We start from the raw sequence: 11183 nt of genomic DNA on the forward strand, positions 1-11183 counted from the left end.
TCACTAGATGTTTAGAGCTCAACTTCCAGTCCCCAAACTGCCCAGCTCGGGCTGGTTTACATGCATAGACCTCTGGCAGTGTTGACCATATTCTTAATAAGGTAATACCTCGTCCACAGCCCACATGTCTCTAGTGCTGTGGTCGTCTGTGATCATCTTACCCTTGGCCATATAAGACAACCCAGCGGTAGCTGCGCCGCCATTTTGGAAGAGTGCGCAAGCGCTTCGAACTGTTGCGACCCCGCGATGAGCGATTAATTTGCTTTCTCTAAGCGATTCGTAGCCTGCAACGCGCCCCAGCACTAATTTAAAGACACTGCATATTACTGTCTACAAACTGAAAAATTTGGAAGAATGATGTTGGATGATAAATATAATCTCACCCTTGTCTTTCGATATAAATAATATTAAAAGACACTCGGGTGAGGTTGTCTATGAATACAAGCAATCTTTTAAGAGTGTCCTATACGTCGTAGACTCAGACCTTAAAAGTCACCATATTTGTGTAATTCCAAGGTAACGCTGGTTTACGCTGCTTTTAGCAATATTCCAGCAAAATCACGGCGGGGGACACCAGAAATGGGCGATACACATTGCACCCATGTGGGGAATCGAACCCGGGTCTTCGACGTGACGAGCGAACGCTTTAACCACCAGGATATCGCCGCCCCGGGGTGGTTAATAGCCACAACCGGTAGCTAGGGCGTCAGGCTGGTCTAATATTCTGAACGATCGTCAATACTTCATGGGTTTGGCTTCTGTACCGCGATAACATAAGTGACGAGTGTAATAAGTCAAATAGGCTTCACTTTGAGTTTGTAAAGCAATATTCCAGCAATATGACGGCGGGCTGTAAATAATCGAGGCTTGACCACACAATCCAGTGATTGACATCATGAACATCGATCCACACAATGAGATACGATGACATGCATCAACCAAGTCAGCGAGCCTGACCACACGATCCCGTTTGTCGCCTCTTACGGCAAACGTGGGTTTCTGGAGACCTATTCTCCCCCGGATCCTTCACTTTGTAAGCAGATCTGGCGGTCGCAAGGCGATGACACATATTGCACACGTGACTGTACTGAGTAGAGCGGTGATTGACACCGTTAGGATTGACCTCTTTAAGCGGCATTCAGACGTCGGTATGATGAACAAGGGAGCCAGTTTGATAGACGAGTGGTTTATTCTCCCTGCAGTGTTTTATTGTACGATAAACAACTCCAACTCGTCGTTTATATGTTATATGAGATCTCCACATCATGTACAGCCTATTTAAGGATGATGGTAGAATGTACAAGCTTGACAATATTTACCCGTATTGTAATAATGACTACTCCCTCCATAGAATCCGAGCTCGGCAATGTCGGACAAGTCAGGTTTATGAACAGGTGGGTTAAGTTTGGTATTTCACGCATATTCTCACAATCCTCTCGTCGACTACCTGTACATTTTCTTCCAATACCGATTGTCATATCTCTCCCACTGTTGGATACAATTGTTCGGCCATTGCATTTATCTGCGTTACCCAGCTACATCTATGGGGAACACTCACTAGACACTTCACTCTCACAAATCAAGTTGCGAGCGCATGTTCGAAACTCTTCATGATAGAACAATGTTTTATCGTAAAAAGACACAAACTGTATCATTGTACTTTGCGATTTATCGCGTAGCTATCTTTATTATAAACTGGGCGGCAAAAGAAAGTATAGGTCGAGTTTCATGATCGATAAAAAAATAACAAGAAGAGGTTTTGTTGTGAATTATAATATAATTGACTGATCAACCACAGTTTGAATGAAATTGTGCAATCACAGGTAATGTAAGCTCAAGGTAAACAATGGTGGGGTAAGAAATTTCATTTTCAAAAGTTGTCTGAAATGTCACCAAAAAAATGTCAGACACACTACAAGTTCATTGTCGACACAGTTGCCTTCAATAGCGTGTATGACCTCCAGCTGCCTCAATGCATGCCGCCTCATCGATGACGTCAGTCTTCTGATGACGTGGACTGGAATCCGTTGCCACTCGTCTCTCAGGGCCTGCTGCAATTCTTGTCTGTTGACGGGAGGCTGATGGCGTGCTCTAATCTGTCTGTCAAGATGGTCCCACAGATGTTCAATAGGATTCATATCGGGTGAGTGGGCAGGCCAGGGCAAAATGTCAACGTTCTGCTGGTTTAGAAAGTTCCGAGTCAGTCTTGCAGTATGGGGCCTGGCATTGTCGTGTTGAAACAATGTCCCCTGCTCTTCGTTTTGTAAGAACGGGAGCACAACTGGCTGCAACACTTGGTCTCTGTACTGCACAGTGTTCAGGTTCCCCTTTATAATCACCAAAATCAATCTCCTGATCTCCACAACTACCGCCCCAAACCACGACACCTCACCCGCCGAATGGATGGACCTCTCGTATACACGCCGGAGCCAGACGTTCCCCTCTGCGTCGATAAACACGTTCTCTGCCGTCATTTCGAAACAAGTTCTCGAAACCGACTTTCATCAGTAAACAGCACTCGACGCCAATTTCTCACTTGCCAGCGTCGAACCTGCCTCGCCCATCGCAGTCTCAGGCTCCTGTGACAGTCGTGGCATTTCTTTTGTGTGCTTTCATCACGTGTGGTTATACCCTGCAGACGAACGCATTTATACAGCTAACATGCACGTGCAGTTTATGGGAAACCTATTTTGTCACCGCACGAGCGCCGTCATAGATGGCGCGTTCGGGTGAGGTGTTTTTTGGTACCTGTTCCTGGGCAGTCATATTCCCAATACCCACTTTCCACTAGTTATCGCTGTTTTTAGGAAAATTACAAATTGCCGCCCTAATCTTTCTTTTGCCGCTTAGTTTATTATATATTTGTTTGTCTATTTCTTTACAAGCATTGGTTGCTGAAGACCTATTCTACTCCGGATCTGAAATTGTCAGTGTCCGTCCTGCGTGAAGCCATGACTGACGCCAAATCACGCACAACGACGACAGTATCTTCCTGCATTTCTGACTAATTCTCTTGGTTACCATGGAAACCATACAATAATTACGCGTACGTTTCTCATTACTTACTGTAATTATGGATTCACGCGTTGAATGGTTGATTTAATTTAATTAACACACCGTAATTACTAAAACTGAGAAATACGCATCCCTGAAACAGCTGTGGGGTCACTCTATTGTTTCAACTGTAGATTATTTACAACGAACTGACAGTTACTGACCTACTTTCTGCAATGTAAAGTTGATGCTCCTGCATAAATTCTCAGCAGGTGCATTTTAAATTTATTGGCTACAGCGTTCAAAAAACACAGTACGAGTATGCAGGTTTGGTGATATTCAGCACGGATACCAAAGCACGAGTTTAAAATTTACATGCAGCATGTGTGTGTTTGATTTTTTATAATGTTCATTATTTAAAGTCATTTAAGTGAGATACGTAACTGGACATCCCCTGCATAACGATGAGAATGGTTTTGTTTGTTGATTGTTTAACGCCGCACTCAATGATATTCCAGCTACACTCTTAAAAAAAAGAAACGCACAGGTAGATTTTTAGTAAATTTATTCTACCAAATAAAGTCGATATATTTCATTTAATATCATAGATACAAATATGACACTTTGGAACTCGATAGTCACATGTTGTCGAAAACTGTTCATTGTCAAGTCACATAAGACCACAAGGTTGCGCTGAACTCAGTATCTCGTGTGACCGCCCCGGCAGCAATCACGGCTCGGCACTGACTGGATAAGTGTACGAATTTTGTCCTGCGGAATTCTGCGCCGTTCTGCTTGTAACGCGTTGGCCAGTTCTGGGAGTGTTGGCGGCGTGTTCTGACGTTGACGTGCATGTCGATCGAGTTCATCCCAGAGGTGTTCGTTTGGGTTGAGATCTCGAGATCTCGACGGCCAGGGCAAGGCGTTTATGTTGGCATTATGAAGGTAGTCTACCGTGACACGAGCTGTGTGCGATGGAGCGTTGTCCTCTTGAACGGTCAATGATTGGAAGAAGGTAAGGTTGAAGAAGTGGCTTCATGTAGCGATTTGCTGCCAAATGACCCTGAACCACAACCAAGTCAGATCTCGTGTTGTAGGATATGCCCCCCCCCCCCCCCCCCACACTATGACACTACCGCCACCAAAATTGTCAAATTCACGTACACAATGTTGGGCAAAACGCTCATTTCGACGTCGATAAACACGTTGTCTTCCATCTCTCCGGTGAAGAAGAAATTGTCATTCATCGCTCAACCACATTCGTCTCCAGTTTCTCAAACTCCAAGGCTGTAAGGTACGGCACCAACGCAAACGTTGCTGTCGATCGATCTGTTGCAAGACAGGGAAGATAACTGTGTCTTCTGGGGCGGATTCCAGCCTCGCGAAGATGGTTCCTGACAGTCTGGTCCGATATCGTCCTCAAACCAGGGATGCGTCCTGCAGTCTCCGTAGCTGCGGCATTGCGATGACGTAGCTGGAACAGTCGAATGTAGCGATCCTGTGCAGGGGTGGTAACTCTTGGTCGGTCGGTTCTCGGACGGTCTGCGGGGGAATTGAACCGTGTGTATCGGTCCCAAAGGCGGCAAATGGTGCTGTGGTGGACGTTGAAGTGGCGTGCAACAGAAGACTGTGATTCCCCTCTTTGGATTCCACTCCCATGGCGATGTTCCGATCGGCAGCGCTCGGCATTTCCGAACTTGACAAATGTTGACAACTGAATGACAAATTACTGGCTTATGCTTGCCTGTTTATAACCACTACCACGAGTTACAAATGCCATAACTTGCACGTGCATTTTGCTTCACTGTTTTCCTCCATGACATTTTTTAACAAGAGTGAAAACCATGCTGTTTAAGACATTGCAAATTGACAATGGCTGCGTTTTGACGCACCACTTGTCGAATATAAGGCCACCATTTTTCAAATTTTCAAATAACATATATTCAATTTAAATACCGGATTGTTTGTGTAGTCAGGTTCAATGAACAACATACTACCTGTGCGTTTCTCTTTTTGAAGAGTGTATATGACGGCGGTCTGTAGATAGTCGAGTCTGAACCAAACGATCCAGTGATTGACATCATGAGCATCGATCCACGCAATTGGAATACGATGACATGCATCAACCAAATAGTCGAGTCTGAACTAAACGATCCAGTGATTGACATCATGAGCATCGATCCACGCAATTAGAATACGATGACATGCATCAACCAAGTCAGCGAGACTAACCACCCGATCCCGTTAGTTGCCATTTACGGCAAGCATGGGTTGTTGCAGAAGACCTATTCTAACCCGGCCCTTCGCGGGTCACGATGAATGACGCGTGATGGATGTCCACCTTCAAAGATAAAACCTTCAAGCTGCACGTTATGAAACAAAAACAACGCTAGACCACCTTTCTAACAACGGCATTCCTGCGAAGTCACAATGCAAGGGAGCTCCCGTCGTCAGCGTCATCTTGAACCACAGACACTGCAACAGCTTGCACGTCGTCAATGCAGGCCGAGTGGTCAAACATTCCCCGACGTGTGTTCAGTGTTCCCATGTCCAACACACCACGGCACCGTCAGGCATGTGAAGAATGGTGCAGAGAAAACTGGGACAAGATGCTGTTCACAGAGTCCAGGTTGCATCCATGTTCCCGTGGCAAGGGAGTTAACTGCCTTTAAAAGTCCAGTTTCCGCCCGTGCCGAACTAGGCTAGTATTATGGAGTTACATTTTGGCTGGACTAAATCGTGCAACGGAATCAAAATCAGGTTCGTAAACTGTCGTGCAGGTTTCGGTCGATTGCAGACTTGCAAAACATGTGCACCGCCAACTCGTTGTCAAAAGATATTTTCCAAATCTTTTCATTTTTTTAATCAACGTGCTCACGTGATTTGATGCACTGCGCGATGTGAGACCCGTTAAATTACAATATACATCTTAGATTATTGATCAGATCGTCCTGACAGGGAGCCGCCATTTGGTTTGAAGCAAACGCAAGTGATATGAGAGGTGGAATCATATTGATCAATAGGAGAGGCTTAGAAGAGACATAACTCGTAATAGCCACTGGCAAGGGCGGAAACTGGACTTTTGTAGTCAGTTAACCTTTCCTCGGGAAGATGGGTTTCATCTGGACAGCTGTGATGGTCGTGCAAGAGTCTACAGGCGTCCAGGAGAACTTGCTAGCGACGCCTGCGTTACTCAACGTCGTCAGTTTGGGGTGAAGTGTAATGGTATGGAGGGTGGTGGGGGTGGTGGGGCTTCACAACTCATGGGAGAACACAACTCATCGTTTTTTATAACAATTTAAATGGCGTCCGCTACATCGTTCGAGATCATGTTTGTGCATATGCAGGGACGTGACAATGCCAGCCCAGGTCATTGTAACACATTTTGAGGCAGCATACCATTGCCGAACTGCCATGGTCGGCCTGTTATCTGGTGTCTTCACAGTACCGCCGCTGCCTCGCCTGTATCAACACAAATAGTCATACCCGATACTGACACTGTTGATGGAGTGGTCTCACAACTCCTCCTGAAGGTCGTGTCTCGCCGTCTCATGGCACCCGTACGGGTTTTGTCAAAGAATTTGTTATGAGTGAGTGAGTTGGGGTTAATGCCGCTTCAGACAGTATCCAGTTATATCACGGCAGGTGATGCAGGTCTTATACATTTACCACTTCGGTGAAACCCACGTGCACGGGTATGGTGCTGACAAACCTAGAAACATTATCGGGGAGAACCGGGATTCGAACCCACAATCATAGGTTTCTGGCGTGCACAGCGAATCGCGGCGCCTTAGACAACTGGGGCACCTGTGCCCCCTGAATTTGTTATGATAAAACATTCGTTCGACGAATGATCAAACATTACGTTGTTTTTTTTAATCACAATGTTTTCATCACTGTATATGAAGCACAGTAACTTTTTCCCGCTGCTCAGTACTTTGTTGATTGGCCACATGCACAGATTGGACTGGCTGGGTGTCCAGTGATGGGACGAACAAAGGGAGACAACGATACTGAAATCCAAGTGAAGCCTGACTTCCTCGTGGCGGGGTATAAGGGCTATATTTACCCGTTGAGAAATTTATTTCCCTCAAAGGCAGTATACAAAGTGTTTAATCAAGATCACGTGGACCAATCAGATCTCATCATTCTGACATGGAGGTATGATAAAGATCACTTTACCATTGTCAAGCAAGAGTGGATCATAAAATATATACCCGTGAAGATCCGGGGTAGAATAGGTCTTCAGCAACCCATGCTTGCCGTAAAAGGCGACTATGCTTGTCGTAAGAGGCGACTAACGGGATCGTGTGGTTAGGCTCGCTGAGTTGATTGATGCATGTCATCGTATCCCCATCGCGTGGATAGATGCTCATGACATCAATCATTGGATTGTCTGGTCAACACTGATTATTTAAAGACCGCCGTCATATAGCTGGAATATTGCTGAGTGCGGCGTTAAACAACAAACCAAACCAAAACGTAAACGGCGACTATGTTGTCGTAAGAGGTGACTAACGGGATCGGGTGGTCAGGCTCGCTGACTTGGTTGATGAATGTCTTCGATCCCAATTGCGTGATTGCTGTGCATGGCGTCAATCACTGGATTGTCTGGTCCAGACTCGTTTATTTACAGACCGCAGACATGTAACTGGAATATTGCTGAGTGTGGCGTTAAACAACAAATAAACAAAGAATAATGGAATAAAGAAGATGTCACCCATAAAATTTCTTGTCTTCACTGTTACTGTTCCGTTTTGGCCTAGTAGAGCTGCATAATTATAATAGATTGTGACTTTTACACAAAGTTGGTCTAACCCTTAAACCCTGAAAAACAAGTCTGCCATAACTGGTGACGTGTATTGCCAACAGTTCAAGCATGTAATCATCCAGAACAAGAAGGTGAAATTGGGTTCAACATCGCGTCCAAGATTATTGCACTTATATAGAGACGTGCATGCACGTGTGTGCGTGCGTGCGTGTGCGTGCGTGCGTGCGCGTGCTTGCGTGCGCTTGTACGGACTGATGCCGATTTATAGTGCTAGCCTTCTGAGATACCATGCTGCAGTTCAACATGAATACCCCACTACATACTGCCCCCGAGCCGACCAGTCCTTGCTTTAGCCCCTTAATGCAAACAGGTACAATCTTTTAAAGTCTTTTGGTATGAGGCGGACCTTCCGCTCTCCGGGGACGCCCTACCACTAGAACAATTAGGCGATCCAACAAGAACAAGAAACAGTGATTAGGTTGCCATTTATTTTAGGACTAACAAATCATCAAATATAAAAAATACATAAAACTTTTGTTGGACCAAAACACCTTTTTTTTCTAATACATCAGATATTTTTTCTTTATTCCTACAAGTCAGAAAATATTGACGAATTGGACAAATCACTTAACCATTTATCATACAATTGCCTTGTCAATACAAACAACCACATACACTTCAAACACACACACACATGCATATATAAATATACAATTGCCTTGTCCATACATACACAAACACATAAAACACACACACACAATGTTAACACAAAATCACATACCAATATTGAAACATGTTGTGAATCCCTACTATTCCAGACAGACATTGTGTGTATTACCATTTCGTTCTACAGTAAATCTACTTTCAGCTAGGTTCCTGGGAGGCAACTCAGCACAGCAACGATTGGGTGCCTCAAATGTTCAGGCCACCATGCAATGAGATTCGACCCAACGATCATGGGTGCGTTGAGGGGAGCATTGTTCATAACATCAATCACTGGATGGTCTGGGCCAGACTCAGTTCAGTGGTATATATGGGGAGTGATTCAATACGGCATCAGGCTAAGATCTCGGGCTTCCTAATGATGCCATTACTTGGACTCAGTTGATTGTTCGTCTTTAGCCATAAAGGGCCATTGGTCAAAAGGGAAACAATATGAAAAATAAAGATCTTTTTAAAGGTGATCTCTCACAAGTATTGATGAGAGAAAAGAAAAATGTAAGGGAAGAAAGATGTGGTGTGTGTGTGTGTGTGTGTGTGTGTGTGTGTGTGTGTGTGTGTGTGTGTCTCTGTGTGCGTGGCTGTGTCTGGCTGTCTGTGTGTGTGTCTGTCTGTGTGCGTGGTGTGTGTGGCTGTCTGTGTGTGGCTGTGTGTGTGTGTCTGTCTGTGTGGCTGTGTGCTTGTAGCTGTGTGGTGTGTGTGTGTGTGTGTGTGGCTGTGCGTGTGTGGCTGTGTGGCTGTGCATGTGTGGCTGTGTGTGAATGTGTGGCTGTGTGGCGTGGCTGTGTGGTGGCGTGGCGTGGCGTGGCGTGGCGTGGTGTATGTTTAATGTCAAGTCACAGAGTTCTCCCTCCCTTATTGAACTACTTTCAAATAGTTTTCCTGACTATAAAAAGATAACGGACTCAGGAAGAAAGAGGAAGAAAGGACATTCTCTAAATTTTAAAATTCAGCTTTATTCCATAACTATAAATAAAGGAATCAATAAAGCAAAGAAAATAGAAATAATGCAAAGCAAACTGATATGGTGTGGGGATAATCTCAGCGCCAGGGAACAGAACCCTGGACAAAGCTGCCTGTAGACTTGAAAGAAATGGTGAACAGTGAGTGAGTGAGTGAGTAAATGAGTTGGGTTTAGCACCGCATTTAACAGTATTCCAGTCATATGACGGTGTGTCAGCATAATGTGGGAGGAAAGCCCGAAGTGATGCAGACGCTAACCACTTTGGTGAAACCCACGAGCACGGGTATGGTGCTTACTGACAAACCTAGAAACATAATCAGGGAGAACGGAGACTCGAACCCACAATCATAGGATTCTGGCGTGCCCAAGGGACGCAACTCTGCACAGAAAGAAACGGTGAACAGAAGTAACACAAACACAAACATGTACAATACAACACTGACACCCAACCACAACATTCCTAACATGCTTCATCACTTCTCAGACAATCCACCCGTCAATGAACACCCACTCCCTGAGATGACTTAAGTCAATGCCCGTTTTCTTTCCAAGAGAATATATTTTATCTACCAGAATTAAAATATGACATACCCTGATATTGCAAGTTCTCTTTTAAATACACATATAACATTTACCATTTGGCAATTCTCATATTCTAAAGAACTGATATGAGTTTTTATTTAAACAAGCAGGCACTCCATTGAGGTAAGGTATGGTAAGGTGTGGTATGGTGTGGTATGGTGTGGTATGGTGTGGTAAGGTGTGGTAAGGTGTGGTAAGGTGTGGTATGGTGTGGTAAGGTGTGGTATGTTATGGTATGGTACGGTAAGGTGGGGTAAGGTGTGGTAAGGTGTGGTAAGGTATGGTATGTTATGGTATAGTACGGTAAGGTGTGGTATGGTATGGTACGTTATGGTATGGTACGGTAAGGTATGGTAAGGTATGGTATGGTGTGGTAAGGTATGGTAAGGTAGGGTAAGGTATGGTAAGGAGGTTTAAAGTAACCTCGCTTGAATATTTAGTAGATTGTGACAAAATGTATTACAGCGATAACTTTGTAGCCGTTGTGTTTTTTAAAAAAAATACTTTACATCACGGATTACCATTGAAATAATTATGGTGGCAATTGGATTAAATTAAAGAAGGAAAATATTGTCATTCTGACTTTATTGTCTAACAGCAATACTCCCTAAAAACATTTGCAAATATTTAATCTAAAATGAATCATAAAATTATTTAACATTATTCATTTTTATTTTTCATTTTTATAAAATATATTATTCACAAACATTTGAAACCTGAGTGATTTATGATACCATAATTTGAACCTTACAAGCTGCACTCAACAATATCCTGCCTATATGATGGCGGTCTGTTAATAACCCAATATGGACGAGACAAGTGATTGGCGTCATGAGCATGGATCTTTAGCGACATGCATCAACAAAGTCAGCGAGCCTGACAACCTGGTCCCGTTAGTCGCCTCATACAATCATGGGTTGCTGAAAAACCCGGAATGTTCATGGGACAGAACCTCTGTTACACCTGAGTGAGTGAGTGAGTGAGTGAGTGAGTGAGTGAGTGAGTGAGTGAGTGAGTGAGTGAGTGAGTGAGTGAGTGAGTGAGTGAGTGAGTGAGTGAGTGAGTGAGTGAGTGAGTGAGTGAGTGAGTGAGTGAGTGAGTGAGTGAGTGAGTGAGTGAGTGAGTGAGTGAGTGAGTGAGTGAGTGAGTGAG

The sequence above is a fragment of the Haliotis rufescens genome, unplaced genomic scaffold, assembly GCF_023055435.1.
Source record: "Haliotis rufescens isolate VD_foot unplaced genomic scaffold, xgHalRufe1.0.p SCAF_42, whole genome shotgun sequence".
In the NCBI taxonomy this organism is placed as follows: domain Eukaryota; kingdom Metazoa; phylum Mollusca; class Gastropoda; order Lepetellida; family Haliotidae; genus Haliotis; species Haliotis rufescens.